Raw genomic sequence first — 27,474 nt, 5'->3', positions numbered from 1 at the left:
CAGGCGCCCCCCCATCAAACCATTTTAGAAGGCATCTCTAAGATGCTTTTTTTTTTTTAAAAGGTTTTATTTATTTATTTGAGAGAGAGAGAGAAAGCAGGAGCAGAGGGAGGGGGAGGGGTAAAAGGAGAGGGAGAAGCCGACTCCTCGCTGGGGGGCGGGGGGGGGGCTGCTCAGGGCTCCATCCTAGGACCCAGGGATCACGACCTGAGCTGAAGGCAAATGCTTAACCAACTGAGCCACCCAGGCGCCCCTCTAAGATGTTTCTTAAGGCAGTTTATCTGTGAGTATTTTCCCAGTGCTGACATATATTGAAATGAGTCTTCTGCATATTTTAAAACATTAACATATCCAAATAAAAAGATTAATTAATTCACAGAGACTTTCTCTGACTGTATAAGTGAGAAATTATTCTGGCGTTTACTCACTGTGAGTATAAAGAGCTCTAGATTAGGAATCTAGATTAGCTGAGACACCTGCTTCTAATTCCAGCTCTGCTCCTAAGCAAACTGCTTCATCTTTAGGAGCCGTTCTGAGCCCTAGAAACCCTTTCTATAAAGGAAGAGGATTGAATTAAAAGACTGTAATATTCCTTCCAGCTCAGATATCCAATGGTGCTTATCCAAAAGTACATTTAATTTCTTGAAATGACATAAGTAACTGTGAACATGAATTCCCAGTTAATACACTCATTGCTGTGGCTAGTACAGTCTCTGGGACCATTCTAGGGAAGTGGATGCTAAAACAAAGTTCAAATTTCTCAACTTAAATCATGATTGCTCTTCGACTGAGTAATTCAAAAGACTCAAAGAACAGGTTTGAGTAGGTCCACTTATATTTAATACCAGCTGAGAAGAAAAGTGAAATGTGATGAAAGATACACTGAAATTAACCTGAAGCAGACCCTTTGCTATTTGCAGGTCTATAGTGGGACCACTTTACTTACCAGCTTTGTTCTGTGACCTTATAAGTGTCTCTTGAGCTTCCAGCACTTGATTTTCCCCTCAGATACATTTCCCCTATACTGCTTATCTTGTAACATTAACTACTGTGTTACAAATGTATGAGCCAAAGCTAATTTTATAAGAAACTTGAGTGAGAGGAAATCAATCTTTCAAGGTCCCTAAAGTCCTGAGATCATAAAGAAAGGGCTAAAGAAGTAATTTCTGGCTTCTTGCTTTTGATTTCCTTCTTAGTTTGTTTTCTTTTTTTGAAACTCTCTCCCCAGAACTTCCACGGCATATATAGATGCTCATAAACAAAACAATGACAAATACTATGCTGTGAGAAAGGTCACAGCCTGCGCAGCCAACAGACACTGCCAGGCTGGCTTGTTAGTGGAAATTTACAAATGATAATGGGGCTGCCACTTTTGCTTTAAGAGCTACTCCCACTTGGGGACCTGAAACTGTGTAGTCACCAAAACAGCAAAAAGTAGTTAATTCTTTGGTTTATTGAAAGGAGCCTTATTGATCAAATTCATGTAAGGTAATTAGTTAATTTTACACTTTATCACAGTTTGGCAACCACAGACACTTCAGCACTTATAAGTGGCCACATTTAATTATTGTTGAGTTACAAAATTATGGGCTATGCCCATTACTATAAATCTAATCTTAACACAGTGCAAGCTTAAAATTCTAAGAATTGTTTTCAGTTTGTCTCTCTGAGATTGTGTGTGTGTGTATGTGTGTGTGTGTTTGTTATGTAAAACTCAAGTCTAATGACTGTTTTGAAAAGATCTAGGCAAAGGGTCATGACAACAATTCAGCTATTTAGCACAACTCTCTGTAAACAAATCACCAGAGAAAGGCTTAAAGTGAGGTAATAATTCCGGCTCATTGTCAGAGAGTAAACACCAGGCATCTACAGACATGTTTAATTAATTCCTGCACTCTCTTCAAATACTAGCATTTTGTGACTTGAAGGAAATTGCCCACATGGCTGAGCTATGCATCTCTAAAAACTGTGTAATTTAAGTGTGGATTTATGTATGGAACATACAGCAATCTGAGTTATATTTTGAAATTAACATTTATTTCACAGAAAAGGCAAATAAAATGGAGAATAAAAGATGGCAAGGGAGACATCAGACACAAGTAACAACAATGCAAGCCAAGCTGTGCTCTGTTAGAGGTGTAAACAAACTACCCTCTCAGCACCAAGGAGGAGCAATTTAAACCAGATGGGAGGACAAGCTTCACAGAGAAAGGGAAGTGACTCCTAAGTTGTTCTGGGAAGATGAGTACTGTTTTGATTAATAAAGGAGAAGAGGAAGGCATTCTAGTTAGAGGAATATCAGAGACACAGAAAAGTGAAAAGCACTACCTGGGACGGTCCTGGGTGAAAAATGGGAATGGTGGAGTGAACTAGGTTAGGGACTCATTTTAAACAGCCTTGAATGTTGACCTAATAAGTGTGAATCCGTCAAAGAAAGGTAATTTTTTCCATTTTTGTGTCTTCATTTTTTCAAACTGAAAAATATAAATTGATATTATAAACACTTAAATACTAAATACTATTAAGAAGTAGTGAGAAATACTGTGAGAAGTAGAAAGTTAGTCTTACATAATTCCACAACCCTGGAGATAACTATTGTTAAAATTTTGATAATACCAATTTGCCCTAACAAGTATTGCTAAACTGCCCTCTAAAAAGCTGGTATCTAGTAACGTTCACCAATAGTGGATAAGGCTGCTTGTTTTCCTACATATTTGCCAATACTGTGTATAGAGGAAAATGGTATGATCATATCTGTGTTTTAAGACCATAGTTCTTTTTCTTTTTTCTTTTTTTAAGATTTTATTTATTTATTTGACAGAGAGAGACATAGTGAGAGAGGGAACACAAGCAGGGGGAGTGGGAGAGGGAGAAGCAGGCTTCCCGTGGAGCAGGGAGCCCAATTATCCCAGGACCCTGGGATCATGACCTGAGCTAAAGGCAGACGCTTAATGACTGAGCCACCCAGTTGCCCCTAAGACCATAGTTCTGGTAGCAATATAAAGAAGGGACTGAGAGCTGAAAGCTACTGAATTCAGAGTATAGTCAGAAAATCATTAAAATATTGTTACAGGATTTTTTCCTCTGTCGGTGGTGCCCGTGGTTCTTGATCACACCGCTTCAAAGAATGAAGAGGTAGACCTGACAGAGTGGTGGGCAGCAAAGCAAGGTTTAGTGAGTGATAGTAAAGTTTAGAGTACAAAGCTCTCCAAGAGGAAGGGACCCAAGAAGGTTGCCACCAGAGTTTCTAAGTCTAGGGGGTTTTATGGGCTTGTTAGTGGGCTGTTTTCATCTGATTAACCCTCCCTGCGCCTGTCATCCAATCAGGTTTTTGACACCTATCTATCACGTGGGAAAGGGTGGGGGGCTCCCTTCAGGGTGGTGTAAAATCCTTTTAAGGGTGGTTTTCTCTTAGTGTGGGGGACCCTTGACCCTGCCTGCCTTCCAACTATCCTTCATCAATATTTCAGTCAAAAAAATGTTGAATGGCTTATCTAGGGTAGAGCCATGGGGATCGAAGATGGGAGTGGAAATGGAGCATTACAGAAGTGGAACTGAGATAACTTTCTTTTCCTTTAAACAGCAAGACGAAAGAGAAGGAGGTGTTAAAGAAAACCGGAGTTTTAGCTTCGGTGCTTGAGTGGATTTTCATACAGTTAATGGGAATAGGGAACCCATAATGAGGAATAATTTTTTTTGCGAAGAGTTGCAAATGAGCCTATTTATACATTAAGTGGGATTTACCTCTTCCTATTCTACTATTTGTGACCTTTTCCTATTGCTTTAATGATAATGTTGCATCAGTTTTCCCTATTTTACATCTTTTTAAATTTTTTTAATTTTTAAAAATTTTTTTTAAGATTTTATTTATTTATTTGAGAGAGAGAGAATGAGAGAGAGAGAACACATGAGAGGGGATAGGGTCAGAGGACGAAGCAGACTCCCTGCTGAGCAGGGAGCCCCATGTGGGACTCGATCCCGGGACTCCAGGATCATGACCTGAGCCGAAGGCAGTCGCTTAACCGACTGAGCCACCCAGGCGCCCTACATCTTTTTTTAAAAAGTAATCTCTACCCCCACCCAACATGGGGCTCGAACACATGATCCTGAGGTCAAGAGCTGCATGCTCTACCGACTGAGCCATCCAGGCACCCCAACTCTTTTACCATCTTTTTTTTTTTTTAACATCTTTGATTTTTCACTTTTCCACTGGAGTCCTCCCCCTAAAAGCATGTTCAACTTGTGCCTTTCTTCAACTACAGCATTATTCTAGTTTCTCCTTTATTACTCCCATTGCCTCTACTTTTTTTTAACCACCACTTACCAATGCATTAATTAATTCATTTATTTAACTAATATTTATGGAGAGCTTTCAATATACCAGGCATGGTCTACATGATGGGGAACAAAGTAAATAAAAAGGACAAAAATCCCTGCTTTCTTGGAGCTCATGTATTGTTCTACTTACTCATTATTTTCTTCTCATCTGCTTCCACGTTGTCCTGGAATTGTTCTTTTCAAAGCTGACACTGACTTCAAGATTGTTAAATTTAAGTGCCATTTCTTGGTCTCTTTGACCTCTCTGCAGCACTTGACATTGTTGACAGCTATCTATTCCAAAGCCAAGACCTTATCATACCTATTGTTCATGCATTCCCTAGAGAACATGAAGAATGTTTTAGTACCAGTAGATATCCAATACATTTTAATAGGTAGAGATTAAGTTGAGGGCATTCCAAGTGCGAAAATGAAAGGGAAGGAAACCCTGGGCCATTTTGAGGAGTATTCAGTTCAGTTTAGCCATAGGTGATAAGGAGGAATACTATGAAGAGGAATACTATGGCATACAATTGTATGCCAAAAAACAAGATAACTTAAATGAAATGAACAAATTCCTAGAAAAACACAGACTACCACAACTAACTCAAGAAGAAACAGACAATTTGAATAGATCTACAACAAGTCAATAGATCAAATTAGTAATAAAAAACTACCCACAAAGAAAAGCCCAGGTCCATATGGCTTCACTACTGAATTCCACCAAACATAGGTGTCATAGGTACAATCAACCCTGATGTTGGAGGAGTTTATACTTTACCTTATCATTAATGGACTGCTGAAGGTTAGGAAAGTTAAATAACATAAGGGCAGGGTCAAATTATTCCCCTCTCCAAATAGAGAAGCTGATAAACCATCTGGGTCAATATACTCCAAAACTGGGCTAGATCCTGGCTCTGGATCTTCCAGGCCCAGGTTCTATGACATTTATTGCTTGACTGGACATTGAATCCTAAGGCTGTGAAATATTCCAGTATTTCTGAGCCGGAACGTGGTAACAGAAGCAGTCATAGATATACTAAATCCAAGAATCACCCACGAGAATACCATCTACTTGCCTAGAAATTAGTCTAAAAGTAGGTTATGCTGGTATGAAGTAGGTGGCTTACTGCTGCCTTAGGAAGTTGGTGTCACTTTAGCTAAATCAGGCCAAACTTGCTTTCACAATCTTTAGTAAGGAATCAAAACTACTCAGAAAATGTGACCAAAGTTTATGTCAAGCCATAGTCATAACCATCATCCAAAATTGTCTTCCATATTATATAACCCCAAAATAAGCTTTCTCCTTATACCTCTTCATTTCTAATTCCGTAGAAAGATTTACTAAAAATATGAACACAGATTCTTCTATTGTCTCACAAAATTATATTACTTCTGCATATTGTCTTACTTTTGTTATAGATATTATCAGGCTATTACCTTGTCAACTCCTGAACTTGAGGGCAGGAACACGACCTTTATTACTCAGGCAGCAGTCTCTCACTTTGAGCGTATTCAATGCATATCGGTATGATTTTTCCTCCATGTTCTTCTCACTTTTATCTTTCTGCTTGGCAGCCTCTATGGAAAATCTAGTGTTCCATTTCCCCTGTTATCTTAATTCATTCATTTACCAAATATTTACTGAGCATCTTCTATGTTCCAAATACTGACATAGGCTCTTGGGATTTGGTAGTGAACAAAATCCTTGCCCTCATGGAACTTATGATGTAGAAAACAAGGCAGTTGGGCACCTGGGTGGCTCCGTTGGTTAAGCGACTGCCTTCGGCTCAGGTCATGATCCTGGAGTCCCTGGATCGAGTCCCGCATCGGGCTCCCTGCTCAGCAGGGAGTCTGCTTCTCCCTCTGACCCTCCCCCCTCTCATGTGCTCTCTCTCTCAAATAAATAAATAAAATCTTAAAAAAAAAAAAGAAAACAAGGCAGTTGACAAGCAAACAGATATGTAATGGTGTTGGTAAGTGCTATGTAGAAAGAGTCAGGAGCTAGAGAGTGACTAGGTTGATAGGTAGTCATCACATTCTATCAGAGACCTGAAAGCAAGAAGAAACTTTGCAGATATCTAGAGGAAGGGTATTCTGGACAGAGGGAACAGAAAATACAAATACTCTAAGAGATGAATGTGCTTGGTGTGTAAAAAATAGGACGAAAGCCAGTATGCAACACAGTACACAGGGATGCCTGGTAGAAAATGAGGTTAGAAAAAAGGTGGGGGAGAAAGGAGGAGAAAGAACAACTGACAGCACAGAAATAAAAAGGATTATAAGAGAAGATTATGAAAAATTATATGCCAACAAATTGGACAACCTAGAAGAAATTGGATGAATTCCTAGAAACATATAATTTCCCAAAACTGAATCAGGAAGAAATAGAAAATCTGCATAGACTGATTACTAGTGATGAAATTGAATCAATAATAAAAAAAAAACCCAACAAACGAAAGTACAAAACAAATGGCTTCACAGGTGAATTCTACCAAGCATTTATTTTATTTTATTTATTTTTTTTAAAGATTTTATTTATTTATTTGAGAGAGAGAATGAGAGAGAGAGCAGGAGAGGGGGGAGGGTCAGAGGGAGAAGCAGGCTCCCTGCCAAGCAGGGAGCCCGATGCAGGACTTGATCCCGGGACCCCAGGATCATGACCTGAGCCGAAGGCAGTCGCTTAACCAACTGAGCCACCCAGGCGCCCTCTACCAAGCATTTAAAGAAAAGTTAATATCTATTCTTCTCAAACTATTCCAAAAATATAAAAGGAAGCAAAGCTTCCAAGTATATTCTATGAGGCCAGCATTACCCTAATGCCAAAATCAGATGAAGACATTACAAAAAAAGAGACCAATATCTCTGATTAACATAGGTGCAAAAATTTTCAACAAAAATTAGCAAACTAAAGTCAACAATACATTAAAAAAAATCATTTACCACCATCAAGTGGGATTTATTCCTGGGATGCAAGGGTGATTCAATATTCACAAATTAATGTGATACATTTTACATTAACAAGAGGAAAAACAGGGGTGCCTGGGTGGCTCAGTTGGTTAAGTGTCTGCCTTCGGCTCAGGTCATGATCTCAGGGTCCTGGGATCGAGCCCCATATCAGGCTCCTTGCTCAGTGGGGAGCCTGCTTCTTCCTCTCCCTCTGCCTGCTGCTCTCCCTGCTTGTGCTCTCTCTCTCTCCGTCAAATAGATAAATAAATAAAATTCTTTAAAGAAAATAAAAAATAAAATAAAATTCATATAGAATTGCAAGGGATCCAGAATAGCCTAATTAATCTTGAAAAAGTAGAGGAAAGTTGGAAGACTCAGACTTCCTGATTTCAAAACTTACTACAAAGCAACAATAATCAAGACAATGTGGTACTGGCACAAGGAGAGACATACAGATCAACAGAATAGAATAGATAGTCCAGAAATAAATCATACATCTACGGTCAATTGATTTTGACAAGAGCACCAAGACTATTCAATGGGGAAGAATGTTCTTTCCGACAAATGATGAGACAACTAGATAACCACAGGCAGAAGAATGAAGTTGGAATTTTATCTTACACCATATACAAAAATTAGCTCAAAATGGATCAAAGACCCAAATGTAGAAGCTAAAACTATAAAACTCTTATAAGAAAACATAGGGGGAAATCATGATTTGGGATTTGGCAAAGGATTATGAGATATGACACCAAAAGCATGAGCAATAAAAGAAAAAAAACCCAGATAATTTGACTTCATCAAGATTAAAATCTTTTGTGTTTCAAAGGAAACCATATGGATCTCATTTAAACCTTATGTTTTAGCTGGCTTTCTCTGACACTGCTCCAGCAGGAGAAGGATAGGAGATGGGGGAGTGGCTACCTCATTATTGCCGGTTGGGGTGTAGAAGTTCACTTGGGGGGGCACCTGGGTGGCTCAGTCAGTTGAGCTTCTGCCTTCGGCTCAGGTCATGATCCCAGGATCCTGGGATCGAGCCCCGCATTGGGCTCCCTGCTCAGTGGGGAGTCTGCTTCTCTCTCTCTCTCTCTGCTGCTCCCCCTGCTGTGCTCTCCCTGTCTTACAAATAAATTAATAAAATGTTAAAAAAAAAAAAAAAGAAGTTCATTTGGGTACTGGACTCTCAGCCTCTACTCAGCCTGTGTTGGCACCTGAGGTGGGCGTGCTTTTTATTACCTATAGGTGGAGATGTGAGTTCCAGCTCTTTACTAGGCCTCCGCTGATACATCACTGGTAGGGAGGGGTAAGGGGCCTTAACACTCCTCATGTGGACTCCAGTGACAACACAGGAGTGGGAATGAGTGACCTCTGGCCTCATTACTACCAGTGGTTGTGAAAGTCCTGACTCTCCACTAGGTTTCCTCTGATACCACACTGGTGGTGATGGTGAGGGGGGAGGGTTAAGCCACTTCATTACAGCCTGGCAAAAGTGGAAGTCTGAGCTCTCCACTTGGCCTCTACTGACAAGGGTGGGGTTGGGGTCACAGTTTTTTTTTCTATCATGTTTGGCTGGAGTAGGGCTTTTGTTGCTTACGAGTCTGTCTTGCTAGGCTGTCCCTTTTGGCTAAAGAGAGTAGGCTTTTGTTGGGGGCTTTCCTTTTTTTTTTCTTGTTAAGTAATCTCTACACCCAATGTGGGGCTCAAACTGAGGACCCCTAAATCAAGAGTCACATGCTCTACCCACTGAGCCAGCCAGTTGCCCTTGAGGCTTTCCTTTAATTTGTGCTAGTTGCCAACTTCCAAGTCTAGGTTATAGGAGGCAGAAAGACAACCCAGAGGACTTACCCTGTATTGTGCCTTGGGTCCCAAGGTCTCTAATCTACCTTCTCTCCATCTTTTAGTATCTTCCTATGTTTGTTTTCAAATTACAGACTGTTAAACATGAAGAAATCTTCGGAGATGATCCTGTTTAATCACCTTATTTTACAGTAGTAGAAAATGAATCCCAAGGTTACAAGCTAGTTAGCTCAATGTCAGGAGTAGATTCCAGTGTTCAAAGTGTTTTTCAGTGCATAATATTGCCTCAATCTTAATGGCTTTGTTTCATTTTGTTAGGTGTGTACTCAAATTGATCGAAACTTTTTTTTAATTTATTTTTTATTTATTTATTTTTTTAAAGATTTTATTTATTTATTTGAGACAGAGAGAATGAGAGACAGAGAGCAGGAGAGGGAGGAGGGTCAGAGGGAGAAGCAGACTCCCTGCCGAGCAGAGAGCCCGATGCGGGACTCGATCCTGGGACTCCAGGATCATGACCTGAGCCGAAGGCAGTAGCTTAACCAACTGAGCCACCCAGGTGCCCTCAAACTGATTGAAACTTTTTCATCCAGATGTTCAAGTTTATGTTTTGTTCAATGAACAATTAAACTTAATTTGTAAATTAAACTTAGGAATCATTTTCTATTGTATAAGTTTGAACCAAAATAAATTTTTATAAGATACTGAATATCTCTCCGTGCTAATATACTTTGTAAAATGGGCCTTGTTATCAACCCACTGGTAATGTTCCATCTCTAAAAGCTCTGACATGCAAAAATGTCCCAGGGGTTTTTATTTAAACACCAGTTATTAACTTGATGCCGTTCTTTTAGGAAACTTGTTGGTTTCCCCATGGTATTTTGTGTTTGCTTAATTTTCTATTGGAGTACCTGTCTTTTTTTTTTTTTTTAAAGATTTTTATTTATTTGACAGAAAGAGACACAGCGAGAGAGGGAACACAAGCAGGGGGAGTGGGAGAGGGAGAAGCAGGCTTCCCACTGAGCAGGGAGCCCGATGCAGGGCTCGATCCCAGGACTCCAGGATCATGACCTGAGCCGAAGGCAGTCACTTAACCAACTGAGCCACCCAGGCGCCCCTGGAGTACCTGTCTTGTTTTAAATAATTCATCAACATATGACTCCACCGAAATAACTGCCAATGGAAGATATTAATTTAATCTTTTTAAATAGTTGTTGTACAACTGAGTTTTCCAAGAGGATTTCCTAAATTGCTTCATAGATAAGTTAAAAGGAATTATTTCTCTTTCTTCCCAAGTACTGGGCAGATACCAAATATAAAGCCATATTATTTAGTCTGTCAAAACTCCATATTGTAATTGGTAATTTGTTTTCCTAATTGCGAGTTAGGAAGGTCTCAAAGAGACTAATTGTAACAGTTCTGGGTAGCATTTTTTTTTTTTTTTTAACATAAGGCTATGTTTGCACATTACAAGGCAGTTTGAAAATACTGACAAAAATGTCTTGAAAACATTAATGATTCTACCAACCCAGGGACTTAATACCCCTTGACATCAAGGTGTAGCCTTCCAGACATTTTCCTAGGACATGTTTAAATTTAAATGTATATGAATATTTTAGTAGAAAAAACCCTCAGTTATGGCAATTCTGCTGTATTTAGCACAGGGCCTGGGACTCTTAGGCTATTAGAAAGAAGGAAACATGTCCTGATACATAACATTTGTTTGGGGACTTGTGTTATTAATCTTTTTTAAGTTAGCACTTTAGGCTTATGTAGGTATAAGCTTTTGGACTTAATTCATGTTATACTATTCTACTTTGGTAGTAATAGGCTTTCAACCATAGGAAACAATTTTTTTTTTTTTGAGAGAAAGAGTGTGTGTGTGTGTGTTTGTGTGTGTGTGTCTGCGCACATACACTGGGAGTGCAGAGGGAGAGGGAGAGAGAGAGAGAGAATCCCAAGCAGGCCCAGTGCAAGCCAGACAGGGGCTGATGATATGACTCTGAGATCATGACCTGAGCTGAAATCAAGAGTCAAACATTAAACTGACTAAGCCACCCAGGCACCCCACTATAGGAAACATTTTTAACAACTAGATGAGGATAAGAATGAAAGGAGAAGGCAGAGTGAGACTGCTTGATTTCTAAAGTAGTCATTGTTTGGGGTTATTTCTGGGCTATTTACCATGCCTAAGTACTAATATCTCATTCTATTAGTTATGAATCAAGAAGTGTTTATTAAGCCCTGTAATCATTTTCTTTTTAAAAAGTAGCATTTATGGGGCGTGTGGCTGGCTCAGTCAATTAAGCATCTGCCTTTGGCTCAGGTCATAATCCCAGGGTCCTGGGATGGAGTCCTGCATCTGGTTCCCTATTCAGTGGGGAGCCTGCTTCTCCCTGTGCCTCTACCCCTCCCCCTGCTTATGGTCACTCTCTCTCTCTCTTTCCTTTTTTTTTTTTTAAAGATTTTATTTATTTGTTTGACAGACAGATACACAGCGAGAGAGGGAACACAAGCAGGGGGAGTGGGAGAGGGAGAAGCAGGCTTCCCACTGAGCAGGGAGCCTGACGTGGGGCTGGATCCCAGGACCCTGGGATCATGACCTGAGCCACCCAGGTGCCCCTCTCTCTCTCTTTCTAATAAACAAAGAACACTTCTAAAAAAAAACCTAGCATTTACTATTTTCTTGACTTTAAAAAATAATGTTCGGGGCGCCTGGGTGGCTCAGTTGTTAAGCGTCTGCCTTCGGCTCAGGTCATGATCCCAGGGTCCTGGGATCGAGCCCCGCATCGGGCTCCCCGCTCGGCGGGAAGCCTGCCTCTCCCTCTCCCACACCCCTGCTTGTGTTCCTGCTCTTGCTAACTCTCTCTCTCTGTCAAATAAATAAATAAAATCTTAAAAAATAAATAAAATAAAAAATAAAAAATAATGTTCATTATAAATATGAAAAAATTAAAAGATAAAGAAAATTTAAATGACCTGTAATCTTACTATTCAGCAATAACTACAGATAACATTCTTATCTAGTTGCTTCTCATCCTTTTTCTATGCATATACATGTATTTTTACAAACTTGGAATGATAGTCTATAAGAGCACATGAATTTGAAACACATTTTAAAATTTCTGTAAATTTTAAATGACCATATTTTAAGGTAAGCATAAATTGGTATATCAATTTATTTAAAGATTTTACTATTGTTTAGATTAGATTTTCCAATCTTTGACATTATAAATGCAGTGAACATGTTTTATATCTAAATCTTTGCTTTAATTTCTATCTTCTTTGGATAGATTTCTAGGAAGGTAGTTATTGGATCAAAGGTCATGAGCTTTCTAAAGATTCTTAATATACCTTGCCAAAAAGTATCTTAAGAATTCAAAGTATAGTTTTGAAATTGTATTTCAATTTTTATCATACAGATATAGGAATTCAAGGTGACATGCTGCTGGACAGGGGGAAAATGTGCATTTATAATGGATAACACATCCATGTATTAAAGTTGCTGCTACCTGTTCAGAACGGTTCTAGTAAATGGTACATTTCTGGAATGAATCATTATACATTCTATGAATAAATTAAGAAAACCATACTAGGAATTAGTTAGAGTAGAAACATTTTTAGTAGTTTATCAATCATAGGCTTATGCATGTCTGAGAAGATGCAGCTGCTTTCACTGCCAATTAAGTTGCCCTAATATTAAACAAATGTTAAGGAAGTAAAATAGTAAAGAGACTAACTACCATCAGGAAGGCTAGGTGCTCCACACAGAGGTCTCATCTCAGGCTCTGTGCTGTTCCCCAACTATCCATCCTGGTTATATCTAATTAACAAGAAAGGTGATTTTCTACTGTTAGGCTCAAACTTGCGAAGAACTCTCCTTATGGCAGCACTGGGTCAGTTTCCTCCTGCATTTCACAAAGGGTGCTAAATATGCATCCTAATCAAATTGCCCTGACTCATGCTTTCTCCATCATTTTCTTTTTCACCAAGATATGTCACCGTCTTCACGACAGCCACTGAAGAGACTATTCTCTTGGAAAACTTAAAGTGCAGAATTCCTAACCATGAAATCGCATTGGTCATATCCTATCCTGAGGCCTTGTGGAATTTGTCATTACTGGGGCTGTTAAATTGACCAATACATATGTATCTGTATTGGGTGGGGACGGCCACTATCAGTTTAAGCATCCTAAGAAAGCCAGTTTTATTACTTCTGGGAGGAACTGAGCTATTTTGTGCCCTGTTTCTACATGTGCGTAAGTGACCATAATTGTTCAGAATACCCAATTCACAAAATATTTGATTTGTAAATTGTAATTAAAGCCTTAAATTCAAAATGTTTCTGAAATTGGTGAAACTTCAAAATGGAGCATCATACAATGAAAAAGGAGTCAATATATTCTTTTTAAACAGCCAAACATAGCCTTTAAACACAAACGCAATTGTGTGCCTTGCTTGTTTCAAAAACTGTTCAAATAAGCTTTTTAAAAAGATTTATTTATTTTTAGGGAATCAAGTAAGTTTTAATTGAAAATAAAAATGTGTAAATACTGCTACACAGCTTACAATCACAGTGCTTAGTACAGTACATTATTATACACAGAAAATGTGACTTTAATGCATACTACCAGCAAAAGTATCTCACCTTTTAAAAAAAAAGATTTATTTATTTATTTTAGCGTTGCGGGGGAGGAGTAGAGGGAGAGGGAGAGAGAATCTCAAGCAGACTCCCCTCCAACCAGAGGCGGGGCTATATCCCAGGACCTGAGATCACAACCTGAACCCAAATCGAGTCGGATGCCCAAACAACTGAGCCATTCAAATGCCCCTAAACATTATTTCTAATACAGTATTTAAATCACTTTGGGGTTGCCTGGGTGGCTCAGTCAGTTAAGCGTCTTACTTCAGCTCAGATCATGATCTCTGGGTCCTGGGATTCTGTTTCTCCGTCTCCCTTTGCCCCTCCCCCACTCATTCTCGCTCTCTCTCTCAAATAAATAAATAAAATCTTAAAAAAATATTTAAATCACTTCGTATCTCATTGAAATAAAAGTATGGTTAGTTAAACGTTTCTTCAGGAATATTCTGTCCTCTGACACTGTCATTTGAATAGACTAGTTTCCAAAGAGCTTTTTCCATACACAATATCCAATCCTTCCTACAACCACCCAAATAGGTACCAGTCCCGTTTTTAAAGAAAAGAAAATGGGGGTGCCTGGGTGGCTCAGTTGTTAAGCGACTGCCTTCAGCTCAGGTCATGATCCCAGCGTCCTGGGATAGAGCCCCGCATTGGGCTCCCTACTCAGCGGGAAACCTGCTTCTCCCTCTCCCACTCCCCATGCTTGTGTTCCCTATCTAACTCTGTCAAATAAATAAATAAAATCTTAAAAAGAAAAGAAAAGAAAACGACCTGAGCCAAAACCAAGAGCTGGATGCTTAACTGACTGCACAGTCCAGCTGCCCCCAAAAGTATCTAACTTTTTAATGTCCTGTCCTTGGAACATACTTTTGTTATACAGATTTGACACCACATACTTCAGATGTCTTTTCCAGTTTTGTTGCAAGTTTGCTTGGTTGATTTCCACAACAGACTTGCATGCCCCTTAGCCATGGTAGCATCCTGGTTGTTATTTCTATACATCTGTATCTTAAGTTTAGGAAGATCAACTAAATGAACAATCCTTAACTGTGGTGTCACCAGTCTTTCAGTATGTTAATTCTATCTCTCTCTCTCTCTCTCTCCTCTCTCTCTCTATATATATATATCTCACCTCCATCTCTTTTTCCTCTGAAACTATCACGTATGAAATCATCATAATGTTGGTTTTTTAAACAAGATTTTATTTATTTGAGAGAGAGAGAAAGCGCAGGGGAAGGAGCAGAGGGAGAGGGATAAGCAGACTCTGCACCCCCCCCCCGCCACCCCTCACATGATTTTTTAAAATTAACTTTACTGGGGTATAATTTACATAAAATGTATCCATTTAAATTGTACATTGTGATGCAGTTAGATAAATGATACACCCACATTCTGGGTGTTTTTAAGATTTTTTATTTATTCATTTGAGAGAGAGAGTGTGTGAGAGCAAAGCAGCGGGGAGGGTCAGAGGGAGAGGGAGAAGCAGACTCTGCACTGAGCAGGGAGCCTGACATGGGGCTCCATCCCAGGACCCTGTGATTATGACCTGAGCGGAAGGCAGACACTCAACTGACTGAGCCACCCAGGAGCCCCTCTGCATGGTTTCTAATTTGGAGAAATGGGTGACCTGAGTTCAATCCTAAACTGGTCACTTACTAACCGTGTGACCTTGGGAAAGTTACCTTAACTTCTCAAAGCCTTGATTCTTCTCCCTGTAAAATGAGGATGATGATCTCACAGAATTGTAAAGGTGCAGTAAAATAATGAACAGTAGGGGCGCCTGGGTGGCTCAGTCGTGAAGTGTCTGCCTTCAGCTCAGGTATGATCCCAGGGTTGGGCTCCCTGCTCCGCGGGGGGGCCTGCTGCTCCCTCTCCCACTCCCCCTGCTTGTGTTCCCTCTCTCGCTGTGTCTCTCTCTGTCAAATAAATGAATAAAATCTTAAAAAAAAAAAAAAAAGAACAGTAAATGTCCAGAATATAGCCTATTCTCACTTCACCTTTTATTACTAGGTGAGATAAAAAATAAACTTTGTATTTCTAAATTTCTACCTGGAGTCTTTCAAATAGAAATCTATGAACTCATCATTTCTTCCTCACTTCTGGCTGTTCACCATATTCATTTGTTTTATTATTTTTCTTGACAGATCCTGCCTCATGTTTACTTGTACATATAGCACAGGAGGACACCAGCCCCATGCAACTAGAAGCCCGGGGAGGGGGTGTGTCACACCAGAACTTGTATCCTCACACTGACAGACAGAAGCCTCTACACTATAGCCTTTATGGGGGCTTGGGAGCACCTTTGGGAGCCTGGGCCTTGGTTTGAGCCTTGGCCTTTGGCCCATAGAGCCTGAGACCCTTGGCAATATGGCACTGGCACGTTTCCTGAGCCTGGGGTGAGCAATGTAGGCAAGTTGACTGAGCTTGCAGCTGCCACCATTTGGGATCTTGGGTTTGATTCCTTGGGCTTGACTAGGGCCTTGATAGCCTCAGCACGTGCACTCATGGCCTTGGTGGTCCTGCATCTTCTTCAGGCCCTTCTTGTTATGCTTCCTGGCAAACTACATGCTCCTCAGGATCTTGGGGTCTATCCCCTTAAGAGATTCTGATCTTTGTGCCCGGGGTTTTTTTTTTTTTTTAATGCTGTTTCTATGCCATTTTCATGACTGGTTGTGTGTGGTGTAGTTCTTGGACTTGGCCATGTCTGCATGAAGGCTGCACCTCCTGAATTGTCTGGGACTGCCATATTCATTTATTCTTTATGTCAGAGGCAGAAGCAACATTGGAGAAACAGCATGATCTTATAACTCATTTGCCCACAATGCTCAGAATTTTCAGTGTATCCTTGTTAGCACTGACAGGCATATATCATTGTGTGTACCTTTCACTCTGTCACCAACCACTGCTGAAGAATTTCTAAAGGACAAAGTTTCACAACGAATAGGTAGTTATGAAGTCTCACAACTACACATTTCCTTGTGCAAAAATTCACAGAAGCTAAACGATAGCTTCTCTAATTGTTCAAGTACAATTCTAAGCACTTGAAGCAGGTGTTTTTTTTTTCCTTTAAACTCCCTACATTGGCAAACAACTGTATGTGCTAAATCATCTGGCTTCATTTTGATCACAAGGGCTTACTCCAGCCAATGAATAACTTGTGAATACAATCTGATGTCAGACACAGAGAAACACAGATGACAGTGGCTTTATGTTGTTCGTGATTATGCCTGGGATATATATTCGTTGGAGGTTTCCCCCCCACTATCTTTCAGATACCCGAAAGGAACTCTGAAAACATCAATACCCTATTTTCCTGCTTCCTACCTGCATTTCTCTATATAATCCGATCTGAACTTGGTCTGCAAGTATTAGGATTGGTGTCAACTGTAATTAACAGACATCCTGTTAGCTGTAATTAATTAGTTTGAAATTACCAATACTTTAATGGTGATTCCAGCCATTTGTATTTTTTAACTGAACTCGCCTCAAAAAATTTTAGTACTGTCATGTCCTTGCTCCCTGACTTTCCTTCGGCTAGGCACTTCGCAATTCAGGGGCATTTTCCTTTCAACAATCTATTTACCTACCCCTTCTTATCACTTCCACTTGGGTGGGGCTGGCGCATCCGGAGGAAGAAGTGCCCAAACGGTTCTCAATGCAGAGATGCGCCCGGGAGAAAGAGACTCAACCCGCCACCTCCGGATGACCAGGCCTAGACGGGGCCCTAATGAGAAAATACCCTGGGTTCTCCTGGTCCCAGTCTCTGCCAGGCCTTCGGGATTCCAATATTACCCGCAGCGCAGAGGAGGAGATGGAACAGGCGAGGAGGAAGAAAAGGAAGCGCCCCCGTTGAAGCTCCGCCCCCCGCTGGCTTGGGTTCCCAGGAGGCGTGGCCTCAAGGGCGGAAGCAGAGCGCGGGCGGAAACACGTTGGGGTGGATACGCACTGGGCCGGGAATCAGCGAGGGGGGTGGGGGTGGGGGCGGGGAGCGGGGGTTATCATACTTCCCCAAAATGGGTGGTCAGGGGGCACGAGTCCGCGCAGGAAGAAAGGAGACCTCCCCCCCCCCCCCGCCGACAGACGCGCGCACACCTCTACCCAGAGGAGAAGGCACACGTGGCGCTTCCCAACCTCTCACACAGCCTAAGTGACCAGTGCGGGTAGTCAGCCAGATAGGAGGCAATCAGGGTAGCTTCTGTTTTCATTTTCACTTTCCCGATCGGGCCGCAGACTTGGAGTGGAGAAAGTGGCGGGGGCCAGCCCTGGTGTCCCCGTCTCCGCCCCCAGGCCGGCCTCCTAACTGCGGCACGCAAGGGCGCAGGGGCAGTGGTGTGGGGGTTAGATGGTCTGCAGGGCTGTACCATACAAAACACTACTCTACTCCCAAGATTTCCACCTCTGAAACAGTAGGGGATAAAAATGCAAATGTACCGGGGCCACGATAAGTAACTGAAGTATTCCCGGCCCCCAACTATCTAAAAATATTGTTCCTGGTTAAGTGGTTAACTTTTCTTCTTTTAAGTAGAAAACCGGACCCTTAGAAATACATACCAGATGTGGTGGCTAGACTAGTTTGAAAGCAGCTGGACAGGGAGCACCTCAAGGAAAGCAAAGACAAGATTTTCCCTCCCAAGTTGTTAAAATGTGACATGGCTCCACTCTCCTTGCAAATGATCGGTGTTTTCAGAGAATTCGTTTTTTCTGGCTTTGGAACAGCTTCTTAATTGAATTCCTCCACGTTTAGTCTAACTTAGTCTTGATTGTGTTATCTACCCCAATGCTAGACCAAAGAGTTAAAGGACCAAAGGAGACTGATAAGCCTTTTAAGGGCGGGGAGAGTATATAATTGTCTATGCAAAGCATACTTCAACTCAAAAACTCTTAAGAGCAAAATTAAAGCACCCTGACATTTGAGATTCCTAAAGACAAGCACCCAAAACAATGCACAATACTGGACTAAGCCACACCCAGGATGGCAGCCCCTTTCTGTTGGTTTCCCCTTTCTCCATACCTGTTAGGGTGTTGACAATTGCTCAAAGGACAGTGAATGGCTTTATCAATTCTTTGAGGATGTTCCACTCAGTAGCCAGTGGAAACCCACTGTTAAGCATCTCTTCCTATACCTCATAAACCACAACCACATTGTCTTTATCACTGGCTCTGAACATACTCTAAAATAACCCTTATGAAAATACAATATATATAATATATATCATTCAGAGACTAATAAAGTGAAAGAATCTTCCTAGAGAATAAGAAAAAATATAAACAAAAACAAAAAACAAAATACCTCTGCTTACTTAACTGAACCATTCTTCAGCTTCTGTAATTGCAAAATACGTTTGGCTTAGCAGCTCTTTCTGCCCATGGATCCTGTCCTCATGCTTTAATAAAACCACTTTTGCACCAAAAAAAAAAAAAAAAAAAAGTTTGGTTTAACCAACCAAATTCTGTGCTAGATCCAGGGAAAAGAAATATATATCACAGGGCGCCTGGGTGGCTCAGCTGGTTAAGCGACTGCCTTCGGCTCAGGTCATGATCCTGGAGTCCCGGGATCGAGTCCCACATCAGGCTCCCTGCTCTGCGGGGAGTCTGCTTCTCCCTCTGACCCTCCGCCCCCCTCATGTGCTCTCTCTCTCTCAAATAAATAAATAAAATCTTTAAAATAAAAAAAATAAAAAATAAAAAGAAATATATATCACAGACACTAATAGGGAAGATGGGCCTATAAATGGAAAAACAACTAATTCAGTGTTATATGTTTAATAAAAGCATATGCTAGGTACAAAAGTAGCCTAACTGAAGGAGTGACTAATTCTGCGAGGTTTATGCGGATGAGGGTATAAGAAAAGGTTTGACTGAGGAATGATGTCCATTTGAGGGGGTATTTGAAACAATGAAACATAAGCAGAAATGTTAAAAAAAAAAAAGCTCATGAAGTAGATATTAATAAATGATTAAAAATGCTGATTGACAACACAGAAGAAATTAAAATATAAAGAGGTACAGAATCCTATTAGTTTTAAATTGGCAGCAAAAGATTAGTTGAAAAATGGGGTGAAAGGGTAGAGAACTCCTTTTACTCAAATCTTAAGTAATATAGAAATTAAAATAAGAGCTCTTTAGAATTACACTCCAGGCAAAACCAGTGTTGTTATATCGGTATATATTTCTCCAGGTTATGTATTTGGAACTGACATTGTTTTCTATAAAAACAGACTCCCCATACATTGAAGCAGTACAGGAAAATGGTTGAGTGTGCTGGCTTTGGCGGTCTGGTGTTGCCTGGGCCAGAATGCAGGATCCACCACTTCCCACTTGGGAAGTTACTTCTCTTTATCTCAGTTTTCCCCTCTGTAGAATAGGTCTTTAACTTTACCAACTGTCACTGGAGATTTTATTTTATTTTATTAGAATTCATGGCTTTTTTCCCCCATGATTTTTTTTTTTTTTTTTTTTTTGAGAAAGAGAATGAGATAGAGAGAGCATGAGAGGGGGGAGGGTCAGAGGGAGAAGCAGACTCCCTGCTGAGCAGGGAGCCCAATGCGGGACTCAATCCCCGACTCCAGGATCATGACCTGAGCCGAAGGCAGTAGCTTAACCAACTGAGCCACCCAGGCGCCCTGTCCCTGGAGATTTTAAATGTCAGAAGGGACTTTTTATGCATGGGAAAGAACCCAAAAAAGCTGCTTGTTTTTTAATTGATATTTAAATTTATTAGTGTTCTAAATTCTAAGCCTAGCCGTTATTAAGCATGTAAACACAAATCTCAAATTCATTTATAAATCTATCAATTTTATGTTAAAAATGAAACACTTTCACTTGTTCTTTGCTTAATGTTCAGTGAACTTATTAATTTGACACATTAAACTTTCTATTTAAACACTGCTATAAATGTGATAGAATTTTCTTAAGCATTACATATTAAAGTAACAAAAGCATCCAAATCCAACAAAGCAAATTGTCTTACACATTTGCACTGTTTATAAACTTAATTTATTAAATTCCCTTAAAATATGTCAAATTCACACATTGCTCTCTGATTGTCTCAGGTACTTTACGCCCCTAACAAGGCAGATTTACACTCTAAATCATCTTGGCCCATTGTCTGCCCACTCCAGAGCACTTACAGAGTATTCCTATGAGTCCTCCTGAGCACTGAAAGGACACTGGTTAGAAGAGTGGGCTGCCAGCCAGACTGCTCTCCTACTGACTGGCTGTGTGACCTTGGTTAAGTCATGTAACTCTTTGTGCCTCTGCTTTATCACCTGAAAGTAGGGGTAGCAACAGTACACAACTCCCAGAGTTGTTGTGAGCCTTACCTGAGTTAGTGCATGCAAAGCACTTAAAACAGTGTCTGGTGGGTACTAAGTGCTCAACAAACGTTATGGTGTTAGTGTAAATCTACTAGATCAAATTCTCTTAGGCATCTGTGCAGCATAAAAATCAAACCTTATACATTAGGTCAAATTCACTTAAGCACTGAAATACTCACTACATCCCTAATTGGTCAAATCCTAAATATTTCAATTAAAAATCAATCTAATGTCAGAGTTTTTCCCCAACCTATGAGGCTCTCTAAAATATTCCAAGTAACTTAAATACAGAGAATACGTACACAAGCAACATAGTGAGTTAAAAGTTTGTTACTACATCTTGTAAATAGAAGGTGGCATTAGAATGATGTTAATTTCATCAGCATGTGTATGTTAATAGGGCTGCAGTCATTATCCAATGACATTATCCAAGGAAGAGGGCAGATTTATTTTGGCACCGTTAATCTGATATGTTCAGGGTTTAAACACGTGAGATTGGGGTTATGGTTTGGGGGGTTTTGGTCAAAGATTCCAGACGGGGGAAGGTTAGGTGGGAGAGGAAGGGGTGCACCTTCTGAGGGTTCTACCAGGTCTGCCAATTAACAAGCTGGCAGACCCAGCTTGTAATCGCTGGGAACCTGTAATAGCTTGTAATAGCTGGGAACTGCCTGCCATGTGGTAGGAACTCAAAGCATTTCAGAGGGGATTTATTTTTACAACCTAGGGCATCATCTATCCCTTGCAAGTTTTACCTTTGCCTGATTTTTATGGTAACTACCTTCAACTTTTCCCTGCTTGATTTGAGAGGATGAAATTTTGTACTTTCCCACTGGAGACTTCAGCTAATCTCTTTGCTTTTTGAAGTTAATTAAATTCTTCACCTCTTTTATATTTACTTTCTTATCTGTCAAATAAACAGATTAGTGCCATTATAACATAGTAAGCCTTAAATGAAATTTTGTGAATCACAATGTCAGGTATATAGTAAGTGGTGAGTAAATGTTAACTATTATTATGTGGTTATTTTTTTCAACTTTTTTTCTTTAAACATTTTCACATTCTTTAAATATTTTATTAAAATGCAAAAGAACAGCGTCTTTCAATCAAAACTCAAATTTGTACTACCTTATGGTAAAACACTCTGTTAATTTCCTATTGCTGTTACAACAAATTACCATAAACTCAGGGACTTAAAAAAAATCCACAAATTTATTATCTTACGGTTCTGGAGGTCAGAAATCGAAAAAGTTCTCACTGAACTAAGATCAAGGTGTTGGCAGTGGGCCGCATTCCCTTCTGGAAGCTCTCAGGGAGAATCCATTTCCCTGCCTTTTCCAGCTTCTAAAGGCCACCTGCATTCCTTGGCTCATGGTCTTTTCCTCCAGCAATAGTATCACTCTGACCTCTGCTTTTGTCGGCATATTTCCTTTTCTGACTCTGACTCCCTCTTTAAGGACCCTTGTAATTTCTCTGGGCTCACCTGGATGATCCAGGATAATCTCCCCACCTCAAGATCCTCAATTTAATCCTATCTGCAAAGTCCCTTTGCCATATAAGGTAACCTATTCACAGATTTCAGGAATTAGGACCTGGTTGTCAGGAATTAGGACCAGCCGTTATTCTGCCTGACACAGATACCATTCCTGAAATTACTGATGATGAAACCAAAGTTGCATTATGTATCAGCAAAAGGATGAAAAAAGATTATTTCACTGTCCTTTAAATAGACCTTGGCCAAATGCTAAGAGCATTTGAAGACAAACACTTTGGCTATTTGTTTCCTTAGAACTGGGCAAATTTTTTAATATAAAGGGTTCTGAGTATCTTCCAGGTATTCCAGGCCACATAAATATTTATATACAATACCATCTCATCTCTCCAGAACATGGCAACATGTTCCTAAGCTGCTAAAACTTAGGAAGTGCATATGCATGTACATGTACACACACACACACACACACACAAGCTGTCCTGAGTAGCTAAAATAGCTGACAAAAAGTTGTACCAAGACTCCCGTGTTTCACTCACAAGAAAAGCTTAGACTTACACTCAGATCCCACCACTTGACATATAATTCTATTAAGCCTATCTTATTTCTAATCCTTGGCTGACTTGAAGTAGGAAATTCGAAGGACAAGAAAAAAAGCTCTATGTAGGTACATTGACAGAACCAAGAAGACCTTAAGAAACATATCTCAGTCAATAATGTGCCTTGTTTATATGACATAGTTAAATGAAATAAAATTATACTAAATCTGTGCATTTGGGCGCCTGGGTGGCTCAGTCGGTTAAGCGACTGCCTTCGGCTCAGGTCATGATCCTGGAGTCCCGGGATCGAGTCCCGCATCGGGCTCCCTGCTCGGCAGGGAGTCTGCTTCTCCCTCTGACCCTCCTCCCTCTCATGCTCTCTGTCTCTCATTCTCTCTGTCTCAAATAAATAAATAAAATCTTTAAAAAAAAAAAAAAAAGAAAAGAAAAGGGTGGTGTCCTTTTAAAAAAAAAAAAAATCTGTGCATTCAAGTCAAGAAAGGATGGTGGGGAATAAGAGGTGTTTTAAGTAGAATCTATTAGTTCTCAAACCTTTGGCCAATCACTACCTCTCTGAGTTTTTGCTTCTTCATATATATATTTTAAAAAAGACTATTTAGGGGTGCCTGGGTGGCTCAGTCATTAAGCGTCTGTCTTCAGTTCAGGTCAGGATCCCAGGGTCCTGGGATTGAGTTCCACATCGGGCTCCCTGCTCAGCGGGAAGCCTGCTTCTCCCTCTGCCTGCCACTCTCCCTGCTTGTGTTCCATCTCTCGCTGTGTCTCTCTCTGTCAAATAAATAACCTTAAAAATAAATAAATAAAAAATAAAAAAAGACTATTTGATGTCTAGACTCCTGTTTATGATAGAATTCTATGATTTCAGGTGACAACAATAGCTTGTCACCAAGGAGACAATCAGAAGTGCTATGTATTCTGGAATGCACTTGTTTATTATATTTATTATGATGACAACTACTACTATGAATCTAGCATTTTACCAGCACTTAAACACCTCCATTGTCTATGACAGTTAAGAGTACGCAGGCAGGGCAATGCGCTTCAGTAGAGCAAAGGCATCACTTTTTCACACCCAGAACATGTGCCAGGCACTGTGTTAGGTGCTAAGTCTTCATGAGAAATTAGCTTATTTTCATGTTTCGCAGGACAGGTGGAACGCAATAACTAAAGCAAAATTTAAAAAATGTATAAAGGTTTTGATCCAGAAATTCTTCCCACAAGCTGTCCAACAGAAAGTTTCATGCAAGTGCTCAAAGATGCTTCCTTATGCATATTGTTTGTAACAGTAAAACACTGGAAATGACCTACACGACCATCGATAGAATGAGAGAGACCTATACATACCAACATGTAAAGATGGCAAGACATAGTCCTGGATGACAAAAGAACGTTGTAAGACAGTACGTTTTTCTTTTGTTGATATATAGATATAAGTATGTGCAAAGAAAATCTCAAGGATATATAACAAAGTATTTTTTTTTACAACAAAGTATTAATAAGGAGAAGGATTATGGAGATTTTTTCCCTTTCTACATTTTTTTACAATGTTCACTTAAAAATAATGAACATCACACAGGAAAAACCTCAAAGGTAACACAAATAGAATAATACAAAATAAAAGGCAAGAAATTAAATAATAAGTTTTAACATTGTTTTTATGAGAAAGTGTTGAAATGTTATTTCAAACAACATGTTTTCCAAGAGTTTGGACTAGATAAGGTGTTTGACATCTGTGGTTTTCTAACCCAGCAGCTAGAAACTGAACTTTCACTAAGTTTCCCCTTTGTTCATTCTGGTTGGTAATGGCTTTCACTAAAGCTTTTCACCTGAGCTTGCTCTTTAAGAGCCCTGGATTCAGAACACAGGATAATAGTGAGTGCACACATGCCAATTTGTTTACCGCGAGTCTCTCAGAGGAAATCATGTGCATCTGTCTGTTTACTTTTCCTTGGAACCTAGAAGGTCACCTCTAAAAATAATCTTGCTCAGTGTCAGAGCTTCCGTGACACAGAGGTACATGCCTCACATGCTCTCCGCAGTTAGTGCCCTATGCCAGGCGTATCCAGTTCCCAAAGGACTGAGACCAGAGAAGGAGGGGAAAGCAGCTGCCAGCTGAGCTGTCCAGTTACTAATTTAATTTAATAATGGGCACAAAGGAAGCCCTTCAAAAAATAATACACACCTTTTCTCATGGATGTCACTCTACACTAGTGATGTTGAACATTTAAATGTTGGTTGGCTATTTGTATTTCTTCTTTTTGATATTCTGAGGGAAGCACGAAGAGATTTTCTCAATCAGAGCCCCTGCTATGGTTATTTGATTTTGCAACGGGCACATTTGGGCTGCCTAACCAGCCTTTATCTCTTCTGGTAAGGTCCTGAAGCTCTGGGCAATCCTAAGAAACTATGCTTGTACCTGGGGGACATGCTCCATTTGCCCTGGCCTCCACCCCATTCCACCCAGCTTGTACCTTTTCAATAACCCCTGCTGGGCTGGGACCCATTGTGTGAGTGGGGAAAGTAATCAGTTAGAAGTCTGCTGTCCAAGTGAGAAATATTGAAAGGCCAAACTAAAGACATTGGCAGAAGAGAAATGAATAGAAAGATGGTAACTGAAGAGTTGGAATCTATGGAATTTTATAGCTGATTGGATCTAGGGTGCAAAGGAGTTCCACACATTCCAGAAATTTCCTAGACTTGTGCCATTATGGAGGAGATGTCCCATACTGGACTCTGAACTCATTCTCTTCTGTCTCTCCAGGGACCTCAGGGCAACAACTGTTTTGCCATCTATCTTCAGTTGTTCACTTTCACTGATTCCTTCCCATTTAACCCTGTTCAAGAATCTCTCACAAATGGGATGCCTGGGTGGCTCAGTCGGTCAAGTGTCTGCCTTCGGCTCAGGTCATGATCTCAGGGTTCTAGGATCAAGTCCCGCATCGGGCTTCTTGCTCAGTGGGGAGCCTGCTTCTCCCTCTGCCTGCTGCTTCCCCTATTTGTGCTCTCTCTCTCTCTGACAAATAAATAAATAAAATCTTAAAAAAAAAAAAAAAAGAATCTCTCACATTTAAAAAACAAAACAAAACAAACCTCTCCCCTTGAGAGGTGGTGAGAAGACTAGGCTACTAACATCCTCATCTTAAATGTAGGGAGTCAAGAAATGCTGTGATTAATGGAATGAAAAATAGAGTTTATGTAGGTTTTGTGGCCAGTGGATAGATGGTGACACCACCACTTTCGATGATAAAGAAGAGAGAAGTAGGGTGCCTGGGTGGCTCAGTTGGTTAAGCGACTGCCTTCAGCTCAGGTCATGATCCTGGACTCCCAGGATTGAGTCCCGCATCGGGCTCCCTGCTCGGCAGGGAGTCTGCTTCTCCCTCTGACCCTCCCCTCTCATGCTCTCTCTCGCTCTCATTCTCTCTCTCAAATAAATAAATAAAATCTTTAAAAAAAAAAAAGAAGAGAGAAGTATAAGTGAACTAAATTCTCATTTAGCATAGCAGGAAGTTAATAGATAATGTCTAAGGCTGATAAATCAAGAAACAGTCATTATGAGGTTAATTAGTGATAAGGAGGTTACCATAACACAGAAGCAGTTCTAAGTGGTTGCCTCTGGACTGGCAAAGAGTGGCTCAGAGGATTGTTGCTTTTTTTTAACCATTTGCATGTATTTCTTTAATGAGGTTTTAAAAACTTTTTTTTCCTTTTTTTTCCATATGGTAAAGAGAGAGGCCTTAAAAAAAATCCTCCCTAAACTTACATCTCATGGCTTACCACTGTCTTCTCCTCTTCCTTGAGATATATTCCTTTTTTTCCCTTTTAACTAGGCTCCACACATTAGGCTCAAATTCACCACTAGGAGATCAAGACCTGAGCTGAGATCAGGAGTTGAACACTTAACTGACTGAGCCAACCAACCACCCCAAGATATATTCATTAATATATAATAATAGTAGTAGTAGCTAACATTTACTGAATTATTGTTATGTGCCATGCACTGTGCTAATTGCTTTACTTTCACCATCTCGTTTAATCTTTACAGTGAACTTAGTGCAAATAGATACTTTGAAGGAGTTTTTTTCTTTTCTTTTTAAAAGTTTTATTCATTTAAGTAATCTTTACACCCAACGTGGAGCTCGAACTTGAAGGAGTTTTCTGTGTTCACCATCTACATTTGCTTACCATCCAGTCTTCCCTCAACCCCCTGCAGACTGGCTTAGATTGCTCTCAAAAAGTGCACCCATAACCTCCCTACTATTGGAACTAGTTATACTGTCAGCATCTTTACCTCTACTCCTATCCTCCCTTTGCTTCCACAAGACTACACTTTTTTTGTTTTTCCTCCTGCTTCACTGGCTTCTTCTCCATTTCCTTTAAGGTCTTTCTTCTCCTACTTAACTCCTAAAT

The 27,474-nt window shown here is 40.2% G+C and overlaps 1 long non-coding RNA gene across 3 annotated transcripts in view; it reads right to left on the bottom strand.

Annotated features, from left to right (window-relative positions):
- The window catches only part of LOC123851265 (uncharacterized), a 167,438-nt gene that overhangs the window by 91,461 nt on the left and 48,503 nt on the right, over positions 1 to 27,474 (bottom strand). The gene's annotated exons all lie outside the window — the stretch shown is intronic.

Source organism: Mirounga angustirostris, unplaced genomic scaffold (assembly GCF_029215605.1).
Source record: "Mirounga angustirostris isolate CCGP_5_RB_7025 unplaced genomic scaffold, mMirAng1.0.hap1 SCAF_10, whole genome shotgun sequence".
Taxonomy (NCBI): Eukaryota; Metazoa; Chordata; class Mammalia; order Carnivora; family Phocidae; genus Mirounga; species Mirounga angustirostris.
Note: the sequence above shows the minus strand (reverse complement) of the source record. Positions and strands in the feature narration are given on the sequence as shown.